General features: G+C 44.9%; 1 non-coding gene across 1 annotated transcript; it reads right to left on the bottom strand.

The window, feature by feature from the left end:
• Window positions 1-273: 273 nt before the first annotated feature.
• Window positions 274-383, bottom strand: LOC128348397 (U6 spliceosomal RNA). The gene has a single exon (XR_008318121.1). It is a non-coding gene; the product is annotated as a U6 spliceosomal RNA (small nuclear RNA).
• Between the last annotated feature and the right edge of the window lie 13546 nt (window positions 384-13929).

The raw sequence follows: 13929 nt of genomic DNA on the forward strand, positions 1-13929 counted from the left end.
GTGGCTGCATCATTTCATCACAAACACATATAGCATTTTGAGAATGTAGTATACCAATGTTCTTAGCTCTGCCCTCAAAGCCCATCTGTGATGCCACAGTGGCTGTATTGCATTGAAAGAGTGCAGCCAATACTGAACTCAGCTCCAGGTGCTTGGCCCTATGCAGTACAATAAGTTGCCCCCTTCCCTTTTGACCCATCATAGGATTGCTCAACAGTAGTATCACAACCCTTCATTAAAACTATATCACTTGTCTGTAATGTTCACCATGCCTAGCTCATTTGTTACCTCGAGGGAGCAAAAGTGTCATTCTTGCACAGGGGCAACACTAATCTTCTCTGTATCGAAGCAAGCACTTACAAAAGTGGCATGAATACTGCCACTTAAAAGAGGACTTTTCCTGTGGAATGCCAGTACAAGTTTTGCCACCTTTTACAAACATTCTGGAATCCTCTCCAGATTACCCTTTTCAAGTATATCCCCCGAACCGATTCGGCCTGGTTTGATGGCCAAACTGGACTAGACCTGGTTCGGTCAGTTCCGGAACCAGGCCGGGCCAGGTCATTTCAAATCTGGTTTGGATTCGAGCCAAACCAGCCAAATTGGTTCAGTGCATACCCCTACTGGAGAGAACTCTGTAGACTTTCTGGCTCCACCAGAAACCTCATGCTTTATCAAAGGTTGAGTGGGGCAAAATCACTGCACCCAGCAGACACTGGGTGGGCAGTGTCATTCTGCTCTTGACCTGTTGAGACAGTTTCTCCTGGCATCCTGGTATAGCTCCCCCACCATAGGTATATTTACTGGAGAGTTGCATCTTAGCTAACTAGCAGACTTAGGCCGTGACATAGGTCATGCCATGAATCATTACTGAACTCTAGACAACAGCATGTCCTCAGATGAGGAGGATGGCCTGGAACCCTTGTACAAGAACAGTGAGAAGTAGAGCCCAGCAGATGTCCAGTGACCCTACCCCAGTTGCCTGGACATCAGGCATCTGGGTCAGTTCTTGGGGACCAGAACTCCAGCTCCATCCAGCCCATCCAAAGGGAGGGTAGGCAGGGGTGGCCCTGTCATGAAGCAAAGTGAGGTGGTCACCACTGGTACCAGATTATATGGGTGCCAGAGAGGCGGCAAGATTCCCTCTTATCTCTACTTTTTTTAAAAAGGGGAAAGAGGGGGAAGAAGAGTGGGCAGCATTTGATGCTGTGCCTCAGGCAGGCAGAGGTCTTCAGCTGCCACTGAGGGTAGGGCTCACATTACAAAGACAGACCTCCAAGAGGCACAATACGTGCTTAGATGCAGGAGTGCAGATCCCACCCCAAGCATTTGAAGAGTTCCCCCATTTCATCAAACTCCTCCCCTAAACTTAATGACTTATCTCCCCCCCCCAAAGAGTCGCTCCTCTCTGCCCTGCAACAACAACAACAAAAGTGAGGAGATACTCCTCAAGCTTTCCCTCTGCCTGCACACCTGCTCAATAGCTATGAATTCCCAATGGAAAGTGGAGCTCAGGAGGAAGTGAGGCCATAATGCATGCCCAGAAGGCTCTGGCCATTATTATTGTAACATACTCTCCATCATTTACAGGTGAAAATAAGTGCACTCTTGTGCACGTATAACTCCCATAGTCTCAGTATCACCCCCAAATGGATTCTAATTACACCTACTGTATGTAATTTTCCACCATCAGTTTTATTAATTTACTCTGCAAAGTCTGTACTGCCCTGGATTCGGAAACAGTACATAGTAAGCCCTTTTCAGGTGTCCAGGCTGGGAAGAATGAATGGGTCTAGGGGAAGAGGCATCCTTGTGCCAGGCTTTATCCTTGGCCTCTGCTCATTCATTAGCCTCAGACTGAATGCCTGAAAATAACTTTAGTAAATGGAACAGTGTACTGTTTTAAAAATGTAAAGACTCTTTAACAGAATAAAATTATGAATGATAAAAAGCTGCAACTCAGACATGTTCTATCACAACATTTAGTGTCTCAATAGGCAATTTTGTGGGCAGGTTGGAAGATAATCTCTGGGAGAAGGACCAAACATGTCCTAGAAAATGACTGATCTGGCATCACACAGGCAGTAAGCACCGGTACCCAGGGCTTATACATGCTAAACTACAAAACTAGATAACGCTTTAAAAAAAAGAAGAAGAAGTAGAGGCATACCCAAAAGGCAAAATATGGACAATGTTTTCACCATTGACAGTGCAAGTAGGGACTGCTCCTGGTAAGTTGTGTGGGTTGGACTATATACATCCATGATATCTAGCTCATTAAACTATGGCTCTAGCACCTCATTCATGCATGTGAGAATGGACAATTCTGTGCCTTTTACTGGATAGTTTCCCATGACCTGTCCTCCTAGGTTGTTGCTTCAATTCTTGGTATCTAGACAGTTCTCTCTCTACGTCCCCCACATTTCATTGAGGTGGGCAAGACTTTGTTTCCATTTTGTTAAAAACTTCCTGCATTTCATTATTGATCCATTAAAGTCACATTCACTTTGCGAATGATTTCTACCATTTTCATCACACCATTTGTTTTCACAAGGTGGCTGGGGAGTGGCGCTTACCTGCAGTGCAGCAGAGCAGTGGGATTTTATCCTGCATTGACATTAGGGATGTGCACAAAATGCTTCTTACATATCCCCAGGGGGCAGGGAGGGTTACCTTTAAAAAGCTCCTCTGGTGAGCCGCCACCACTGTCATTCTTTAAATCTAACTTGAAAGCATCAGCTGCGCTACTGTCCCCTTTAAACTGCCATGGCACATCAATGGGATGCTGCTCCCAGCAGGCCTTTCACAGTGTCAACATGCAAATGGCGTTAGCACAGGCATCCATGCGATTTGCATGCTCACGTCCTGTGAGGGTGGCTGGGAGCAGCACCCCATCGGTGCAGCGTGGCAGTTCAGAAGAGACAGCAACACAGCTGCTGCTTTCAAGTTAGATATAAAGAAGGTCACCCACCACCATGTGGCAGCGGCTCACCAGAGGAGCAGGTAGGACCTGTCTTCTCCTTTTAAAACACCCCTTGCCACGCACCAAAATGTTTTGGCTGCAGGAGGCCAAATCATTTCAACGCTTCTCCAAAGAGGTGCTGGAATGATTTGAGCACATCCCTAATTGACATTTCAAAGGAGCAGCAGAAGCAGAGATCTTTTTGGCATCCACTTCCTACCCCTCCCCCCCCACCTTTCAACAATATCTTTGGTGCTGTGCCATTCTAAGATATTTTGACAAAAAATAGTGACTGCCACTGGAAACCACCATGTTTTTGTAGTGGTTGCCATTTTCCTTGGAATGATGCAATGTATAGTGCAGGGGTAGGCTGGGGATGATGGGAGTCGTAGTTCAACAACAGTTGGAGATTCAAGGTTGCCTACCCCTCGTTTAGTGTATGGTTAAAAAAAAATTATCAGGAGATGGGAAACAGTTTAGAAGATCTCTGTCACTCCTTCTGAATTTTAAAATCAGTTTCAAAAAAGAAAAACATGAGGCTCTTCTCACGATCCGTGAGAAGAGCCTCTAGGGGGTTTGCGGGGAGAGCGGGCTAAACTAAGCTAAGCTAAGCCCGCTCTCCCCACAGACGAGCAGGGCAGCAGACCTTGGTGACTGGATCGGCCGCCCACATGACTGCTGGCTCTGTTATGGAGCCAGCAGGGGCTGGTAGGATTGGGGGTGTACTGGAGGTTTGTGGGCATACTCACGCAGGGCATACTGGAGAGACCCCCAAGCCGGGAGGCTGCTTTTAAGCCTCCCAGTCAGGAGTCTCCTCATGAGGAGCCATGGCATGGAGCCGCACCATGGCAATTCACGATTAAAAAAACCGGGTTTGCAGAGCACTTGCTCCGCAAACCTGGTTTAAGCACCAGGCTACAGAAGCAGGTGACCCGCTTAAGAACCACCAGGCTTGCAGCCGAGCCCCATGGTTTTCACGGTTGTAGAAAATCGGGCTAGCCTCTGCTAGCTCAATTTTGTAGAATCGTGTGAATAGCCTCTATGTGTAAGCACCCTTCTCAACATATGAAAATGAATGGGAAATTCAGAATGAAGTGAATGGCATATGTCATTCTCTTTGTTTATTAAGAAATGAATGCCAAAGTGGAGTGAATAGCTGTATTTGAGTCATTGGGCATTCATTATGAAACAAATGTACACCACCATTTTCTATTGACCTCATACCTCCAGCAGGTTAACCAACTCCTTAGTCCTCTCCAGTACTGCCCAACCCCTGAACGGATCAGGAAAGGATAGATGCTCTACTGCATATGCTGCTTAGTGCAAAACATGCAAAAGAGATAAGACAAATAATAATAATAAAAGAAATGTTGCAAACAAAATGCCATCTAAAATGGGACTCATAATAGCAACACCTATCAATAGGGGTGTGCACAAAACTGGTTTGCCTGGTTCAAAACTGAGTCTGAACCAGACTCAAACAGAACTGGGCATGTTCAGTTTGGTGCTCCAAACAAACCCCCCAATTTGGTTCAAATTCGAGCTGGTTTGGGGGTTCTAAAGTTTATTTTAAAATTAAACACTCACCACCAGGTCCTGCAGCCTCGGGGGATGCTGCTGCAGCCTCAGGAGATCTCTGCCATTTCCCTCTCCTCTCCTCGGCCTTTCCCTGGTCTTCTAAGGCCATTTTGGCCTGTTTTCAGGCCATTCTGGTTTTTCTCTGGTGGCGGCAGCCAGGGTCATGACCCAGGCCATGCAAATGCCCACGGCACATGTGCGGCAGCCTTCAAAATGGCCACCACCACTGCAGAGGGGGCAGGAATGGGTCAAAATGGCCCTTAGACCAGGGAAGACTGGCACAGGGAGAGGGAAACAGCAGGACACCCCCTCACACCCATGGCTGCAGCAGCACACACACCCAAGGTTGTCAGACCTGGTGCTGAGTGTTTATTAAAAAAAATCCCTTGGAACCCCTGAACCAGCCCAGGGGATTCAACTCAACCTTGAGCCAAACCAGTTTGATGGCAACCCGGCTTGACTTGGAGCCAGTTCTGTTCCATGACTGTTGGAGAGATAATGAGGGATGATGGAATCATCTATAAAAGGTTCTTAAAATATATGGTAATTTGAAACTTAGTGTCTGGGTTTCATGGTAGCAGAAATACAGAGCTTTTGCATGTGATTGTTTGTCAAATCCAGATGGCCAGAAAAAGAAGAAACTCCATTCTATATTTGAACACGAGAACACTGAAATTCAGAACTTCATAGACTGTAATTCCTGCTAAAGATTTAATTTGATGCAATAAAGAATTAATTTGATGGAGAACTTTTACAAGAGGAAATAAAGAAGAAAAATATCAGACTGCAGTATGATTTATACTTTCCAGATATTATTGAGAAGTTAGTCATGGTTTAGTAGATTCATAGAAAAGCAAAACTTGATTGGAGAACAGTTTATTCTAAGCAACAGAGTGAGCTAAAGGCAAGTATAAGAAAGCTTTTCAGACTAGAGCATATGATTTCATGAGGACTAGACAGCTGTGCTGAATTGATACCAGTTTCTCAAATAATCAGTTATATATATCTATATATATAATTCACTAAGGTTGTACGTGACAAGCCCCACCCCCACTGCAGTTGCGACCAATGAAAATGCAGGATGCTTTCATGAACATCCTGGCGGGCCCATGGAATGAGCTTTCACTGCCATCTCTGCCGCCAGCGCCCCATTGTTGCCTATCATGGGGCAGCTTATGGCAGGGGGAAAGTGGGACAGGGGGCTGAGTGGTGAGCGGGGTGGGGGGAGAGCAACAGCCAAACAGGGGGCAGGGGGAAGAGCAACAGCCGAGCAGTAAGCAGGGGGTGAGAAAAGAGTGAGCGAGGGTGAGGAAAGGGTGAGTGGCAAGTGGGGAGGGTGAGGAAAGGGTGAGCAGTGAGTGGAGGGTGATGGAAGGGGTGGGGAAGGCCGTGTGAGGGGGCGGGAAGGCCAAGTGCACTAGCACTATTGCACAGATGCTCTGTGTGGGTTCAGCTTGTATAACTTATTTCTCTTCCTTTAAGTTCAAATTCAAATGCTTCTAACTTCTTAAAATATTGGAAGAGTCAGAATTCTGTTCTACTCATGACACCATAATTTGTTTGTTTGTTTGTATAAATTCTTTATTAGTTTTCAGCTAAACAAAGGGTTTTGACTTTATGTACTGCAGCTCATTCTATGAGCAGAAGGAAGTTGCATTCATGTAAGCAGAAACGTTCCTGCATGAGCACACACAACTCTCCTTCCATTCGTGGAAGGCGTGTTCCCCTTGACTATAGCATTGCCCGTGAGATCAGTCGAGAGTTTGTTTGCTTGCTTGCTTTATAAATTGAGCTGATTCTTCTGTCAGTGACAAAAATGTTCAAATATTGAGATCACGACTAGACAGGGCCTGCCCAAGGATTGGGGGCACCCCAGGCAAAGCCTGGCTTTGGCACTTCCCTGCCCCTTTCACCCATGCAAATGGGCACCTCCCATGGGTTGGGTGATTCCCATAGCCCGCCAGTCTCCCCACTTGCTCACCTCACCACCTCTACCTCTGTTCCTGCTGTCGGCTGCTTCTGGGTAGCCAGTCGACCTTCCAGGGAGAATTACAATGGCATTCCTGTGCAATACAACAATGTAATTATAATGCACCATAGCAGACTGGTGACAGGCATGGTGGGTGGAGGCAGGAAAGAGAGCTGCCTGCCTGGCTCCAATGGTGTATGCACCTGCCCATGGGGACAGGGGGCACCAGCAGGTGGTACAAATGACCAGTGCCCCTTCCTGCTAGGCACCCTAGGCAGCTGCCTCACTGCCTACTGGGCTCTGAGACTAAATCTTGACTAGTGGGAGCTGATCAAGTTCTGTCCTTGGGTCATGGATTTTTAGTACTGTGGATATGGTCAATGGACTAATAAAATTGGATGACTAATGATACTTTCCTTTAATTTGTGGAAGGATGAAGTGCAGGAGTTTAGGAGGCAACTCAAAGAGGCTGCCACACACAGCCTAACCCAGGCGAGGAAAGCCCAGCTTGGGTTAGGCTGTGTGTGAGAACTCATAGGACTGGGCCCAAGCCCAGCAGCAGGGCAGCACTTCCAGGCCTGGCTTTTTAGTCTGGCTTCTAGTCCCTGCTAACTGAGCAAAGACACCCTTTAAAGTGATTATTCTCTTATATTTAGCAGGGGGTGAGCAACTGGCCCTATCCAACCCCAGCAGAGCATCCCTCCAGTGGCTGTTGCTGGTATCTGCCTTATGTTCCTTTTGTTGGGAATTCTCTCTGGTAAGAGAAACTCTTTTTCATTATAGCAGAGTGCACAGAGGCACAACACAGCAGAATTTAGTTAGGCATGCGTGTATGCTGAGAGTAAAGTAACTTGGAGCCAGTTCATAGTTTCAAATCAATATAAGTGGTATTTATTAGAGAACTCCATTCTAGATAGGAAAATGTGGAGATAGAATCTCTAATCTATCTATCTAGCTGGATGCAGATGGATTCTGCATCTCTGCACACACGGTGCAGAGAGAGGAGCTTGCATGTTGCAAGGTAGAAGTAAGGGAAGAGAAGAGAGAGAAGAAGGAAGTGGCTGGAAGGAAGTCCCTGAGATTAGCAATCTACATATCAAAGGGATAGTGTCAGAGTAGTAGAGAAGAGATGACCAATGTCTTGACTCTCTAGCCCTCTGACTCACTAGTCTGTCCTCCTATGTCATTGAGACAAGAGACAGTGCATAGTCCTTCACTTCCAACACCCCCTCTCGATGTCTCGTGACTCAGTTCACAAGATTCATTTTCTCTCTCAGCTTTTCAAAGCAGGGTCTTGGTAGTGGCTCAGTGAGTAGATCTGAAAGCATTTCATAAATGTAAGGAGCCCCTGGTGGCGCAGTGGTAAAACTGCCACCCTGTAACCAGAAGGTTACAAGTTCAATCCTGACCAGGGGCTCAAGGTTGACTCAGCCTTCCATCCTTCCGAGGTCGGTAAAATGAGTACCCAGAATGTTGGGGGCAGTATGCTAAAATCATTGTAAACCGCTTAGAGAGCTCCGGCTATAGAGCGGTATATAAATGTAATTGCTCTTGCTATTGCTATTGCTATTTGTTGGGCAGTAGATCAGCTTGATTAGTCCATCCTTTTTCAAATTTCTCACTACATGGTACTTCACATCAATATGCTTGGTACGCCTCTTTACATCTTCCTGTTTGGAGAGTTGAATGCAGCTTTGGGTGTCTTCATACAATGGTATGGGCTGTGATACATCTATACCTGGATCCTTCAGTAGTTGACACAGCCATTGTATCTCGTGACAGCCATGTGCAGCTGATACATATTCTGCTTCAGTGGTTGATGATGCTGTTATGTCTTGCTTGGTGCTTGACCAGCTTAAGGCTCCATCGCCATAGAAAATTATGTGACCGCTGGTGGATTTCCTTTCTGTTAGGTCTCCACCCCAGTCTGCATCTACGTATGCTTCTAGTTTTGCTTCACTGTTAGCTGGCAGCATGAGCTTAAAGTGTGCAGTACCCTTTAGATACTTAACAAGTCTCTTAATTAACAAGCCAGCATGGTGTAGTGGTTAGAGTGCTGGACTAGGACCGGGGAGACCCGAGTTCAAATCCCCATTAAGCCATGAAACTAGCTGGGTGACTCTGGGCTGGTCACGTCTCTCTCAGCCTAACCTACTTCACAGGGTTGTTGTGAAAGAGAAACTCAAGTATGTAGTACACTGCTCTGAGCAGGATATAAATGTAATAATAATAAATAATAATAATAATAATAGCATTCCAGTCCTTGACTGTTGGTGATGCAGTCTTTCTGCAAAGTAAGCCAACTGCTGTACTAATATCTGGCCTAGTAGTAGAAAAGTGATGACCAATGTCCTGACCCTCTAGCCCTCTGATTCACTAGTCTGTCCTCCTATGTCATTGAGACAAGAGACAGCGCATAGTCCTTCACTTCCAACACCTTTTAGATTGTGAGCCCTTTGGGGACGGGGGACCATTTTATTTATGTATTATTTATTTTTCTTTGTAAACCACTTTGTGAAGTCCCAATACCCTGTGGGAATCCCCCAATGCAGTCTATACTCACAGCACTGTATGAGGGATGATTGGGGTGTGTGTGTGTGTGTGTGAGGATTTACAGACTTCCCCTCCCACCTGCCCTCCCTCCCAAACAGTCATGCCTCCCTCCCTCGAAGTCTCACAGAGGCTCTACACACAAGCAGTGTGTAGAGCCGGGGGTGGGGGGTTTGGCGGGGAGAGTGGGCTTAGCCTGCTCTCCCTGCAGACAATCACCTGTGGAGCTCTGGGTGGCTGGATCGGCCGCCCACAGGATTAGTGGCTATGTCACAGAGCCAGTAACAACAGCAGGGATTGGGGGTCCCCCGGCCCCTGGAAGTCCCAGGATACCCTGCACAAGTGTAGGAAAGAATGCAGCTACAACAAAGCCATGCCTCGAATCCCAGCAGCAGCTATGCGGTGGATCAGAATATCATGGTCTGCAGTGTCAAATGCTGCTGTGAGATCTGACAACAGCAGCGCCAACCCTCCCCTATCAAGCTGGCGATGCAGATCATCAGCCAGGGCGACAAGTATCATTTCGACCCCACGCCCAGACTGAAAGGGATCGAGAATCAGTGCATCCTCCAAAAATGTCTGAAGTTGTACTGCTACCACTCACTCTGTCACTTTACCTTAAAAAGGCAAATTCGATACCGGGAGGTAGTTAGCTGGCTCTGAGACATCCAATGATGGCTTCTTCAAACGTGGCCTAACCAATGACTCCTTCAGCTTTCCTACATGCTGCAGTAGGTGAGTGAGGTGAGTAAATGCTGAGTAGGTGAGTACATGCCACCAGGGGGAGCAAACATAGGCCCCCACTCCCCTTAGCTATGCCACTGTAAGTGTGAACAGACATCAGAACACAGAATCACATAGTACGGATACTCTCATGACTCATCCTGGGACAGGGATGGCAGCAGAGGAGACAGGGATGCACCTACCTCCCCCCGCCCCCAGATGATCCATGTTAGTTGGTGGGATGCATAGATTGGGTGCCCACACAATCTGCACTGCTCTGAGCAGTGCAAATCTGCAGAGGCTGGGACAATGTGTCCTGGCCTCCGGATATCCCACAAAGCACTGTGTGATGAGTGCAGTGCATTGGGAGAATCCCCCCTGAGTTGGGTGCTCTAGGCACCTGACTCTGTGTGCACTCAGGCTGTGTGCAGCCCAAGCACACACACAACCCTGGTTAAAGGCTATGGTAAAAAGTTGGGCTACCCTACACATGAACAGCCCAACCCAGGCTTGGCTACCCTAGCCTGGGTCGAGCTGCTTGTGAGAACAGGAGTCTGAATAGGGCTCCAGCTCTGATGGGTACACTGCTCTGAATTCCTGTGCACTTGAACAAGGCTTGAATGTCTTACTCCAAATTCAAAGGCAGTAAGAACAAACCCTCACAGCAATTGAGAGGCGCTTCACATGAGCAAAGTGAAGCACCCCGAGGTGGTCTGTGGGGAGAGTGGGCTTAGCCTGCAAATAAGCAGGGAGCCATTGGTAGGCGGCCGGATCGGCCACCGAAACAATTACTGGCTCCATCGCGGAGCCAGTATGGGCGGTGGGGATTGAGGGCTGCCCAGTCCCCGGAAGTGCCAGGATACCCCACATGAGTGTGTGGGACATTCTGGGGAGACCCCCGAGGCTGGGAGTCTCATTGGAACCTCCTGGTCGGGGGTCTCTTGTAATTATCAATAGCAACTCTAGAGCAGGAACTGTCTGCTTATAGATATTTATTTGATTTATATACCAGCCTTCCAAAAATGGCTCAGAGATAGTATGTCCAGTGCTCAGTACAACCAGAACTTGACTTTAACGGGACTCTCAGTACACTAAAAATTCAAACAAGGTCATTATAACATTTCCAGAAGAATTATGTCATATTTTGCAACAATATTTTGAGGCACTGTTCATGCTGTATTGTTATTTTATATACAGTATTTTCATAGGCAGCTATCCAGATTCCATCTTCAATCACACTAATAATTGTATTTACACTTTTGAAAAATAGTACAGACTGCTGGCACGGATATACTTTTCAAACTTTTTGTGAGCTAAACTGCAAGAACAGTGAACATCCTGCAAAAGAGTGGTCACACAGGCTGGTGACTAAGAAGAGTAAAACTTTTTCAAATCCACAAACAATGCATTCCATGTGCAGCAACATAGTTTCACTTGATACCTTATGCTTTATGAAGCTTTTTCATACCAAACTGCAGGGAGGCTGTTAAAACAAACAGAAAATTAGGAAAAAATGAATTCTGAGCTCCAGAATTAGAAAAAGCACCAGAGACCCTGGCAGTGCTACAGTATGTTATCCCTCTAGGCATCTTCTTTACTGCTAGATGGTGTTTGTAAACTCTCTCTTCTTCTTGGCATGAAGAAATTAAGAATTCTATTGTGTTTAACATTCTTTCCATTCCTTCATTTACATAAACTCGATAGTTGCCATTTTTTCCTCTATAGGACACCCAGATAAATCAGGTGTGTGTGAGGGGGAATCAAAGCTATTGTTTGTGGGGGGAGATTAACAGGAATCTATAGATTTCAGTCAGTGATCTTTTCAGTAACAGATCAGAAAAATAGGTACTATATAGACACAACAGATATAAATAAATTGATTACAAGGCTGATCTTTTCATGAAAAACGTACAGGCTGATCTGGAAAACTCCAATTGTCTTTTAAGATGTAATCAAAATTATATGTTTTACATGGGTTGTCTGCTTCGACCGCTGGAAAGTACTGTACAAAATTTGTTCAAAGGTTTAGAAGTTTTCCTTGGAAAGATACCTGCTGACTAGAAATCACATATTCAAAGTTACAGATATCAGCACATTGAGAAGGTTTTAATTTTCCTTATATATAGTTCTATCACCAGTCTTTCTTGATGGCATAAGTTTTGAGGTGGCCTTATGTAGCAGTTTAATACACCCCATTGTATAATTGCATATCTAAGGCTTTAGGGATGGTTTAGCAGTGTTGCACTATTCCCACTGACTTGTCTGTCAAAGGTTTCTGAGCCTTCCTCTCAAATGTGTATGTATATATGAATGCACTATAACCATACATATACATCATGTTTTAAAAATGTGCAACCAGACCCAAATTATGAGCCCCTGGTGGCGCAGTAGTAAAACTGCCGCCCTGTAACCAGAAGGTTACAAGTTCGATCCTGACCAGGGGCTCAAGGTTGACTCAGCCTTCCATCCTTCCGAGGTCGGTAAAATGAGTACCCAGAATGTTGGAGGCAATATGCTAAAATCATTGTAAACCGCTTAGAGAGCTCCGGCTATAGAGCGGTATATAAATGTAAGTGCTATTGCTATTGCTAAATTGGCAATTCTAACAATAATAATAATAATACACTTGTAGAAGAACATTTGTTCAATTGAAAAACCTAAGTCATGCAAAAGTTGTATTATGTTAGATGATATTCAAAATGATTGATGAGAAAAGAGTATTTCAGGCTCTTTTAGAACCCAGATCCCGATCAAGTGTACCCATTTCTTCTCCTACTGCCAAAGATGCTTCCTGTGGACTCCACTACTACTCCCCATAGAGTCTTCGCCAGTGACTATAACACTTGTCTGTAATTACATTTTGATGTAAACCTCTCTGAGCCATTTTTTGGAAGGGCGGTATGTGTGTGTATGAAATTCCCAATTCTGAAGATGGTCTCCCACTTTATGTGGGCTTCTAAATGTCATGGAATGTGGCTCTAGGCAACAAAGGATGTGTGCACAGACAAGGAAGATACATAGTTGTGTGTTGTAGTGGTGCACAGTGTTCCCTATGCACCACTACAACACACCTATGCACCCTATGCACCACTACAACACACACCTGTACATCTTTCTTGTCTGTGCACACATCCTTTGCACAAGGAATCCCTGTTACAAGGAACACTGGTGGTGCACAGATTATACTTGCATACCATTGTGCAGTTTTAAATTTTCTTGTTTTAAAAAAAGAAAGAACCCTGATCTATTAGGAAAGCACACATTTACATTACAGTGAATTCTACATAAGAAAAATTGTACTTAGCTGCCAGTTCTGTCAGTGGCCCACGTGATGCCTGTACTTGTGTAGCACAATCATTTCCAGTGTAAGTAGCACTGCATAAGTGCAGGCACACTGTTTTAAGTACCTGAGCAATTGTACTCTTGTACAACACAGCGGGGGCTGGCTTCCATGTATTCTGTGGTGCCAATCAATTGGGCATGCACATCATGTGAGTCATCTTTGGAAAAAAGGGAGCAACATACATTTAAACTACCTAAAGGGGAAAAAATGAAAATGGTTTACTATTGTCCTGAACGTTAATGTTCCAGTATTCAGTAAATAAACGCTCTCTTTCTCTCTCTTTTAAAAATGTCTGTCATTTCTTCCATTGATTGTTTAAATGGTGTTGTAAAATATGGTTTTATGTTAAGTTAAAGTTGTTTTATGTTAAAGTTGGCATACTAAAACAGAGGGGGGCCCAGGTTTTCCACCAAATACTGTGAATATTTTTGCAGATTTTAAGAGATAAATAAATATTTATTTATTTATCTATTTATTATTTAACTTATTTACCGCCCAAACTTTTGTCTCTGGGCAGTTAACAATGACATAAAAACAATTAAAACAAATATAAAAGGTTAAAACAGGTTTTATTTATTTATTTATTTATTTATTAAAACATTTTTATACCACCCAAAACTTACATCTCTGGGCGGTTTACAACAGAATAAAAACAAAGTAAAACATTCGTTAAGACAAAAAGGGGGGTGGGGAACACATGCACATTACAACAATTTAAAAATTTAAAAATAATATTTTAAGACAGCATTAAAACCATTAAAACAACATTAATTAAAAGCCTGGGTGAAAAATGTGTTTTTAAAG

The sequence above is a fragment of the Hemicordylus capensis genome, chromosome 2, assembly GCF_027244095.1.
Source record: "Hemicordylus capensis ecotype Gifberg chromosome 2, rHemCap1.1.pri, whole genome shotgun sequence".
NCBI lineage: Eukaryota > Metazoa > Chordata > Lepidosauria > Squamata > Cordylidae > Hemicordylus > Hemicordylus capensis.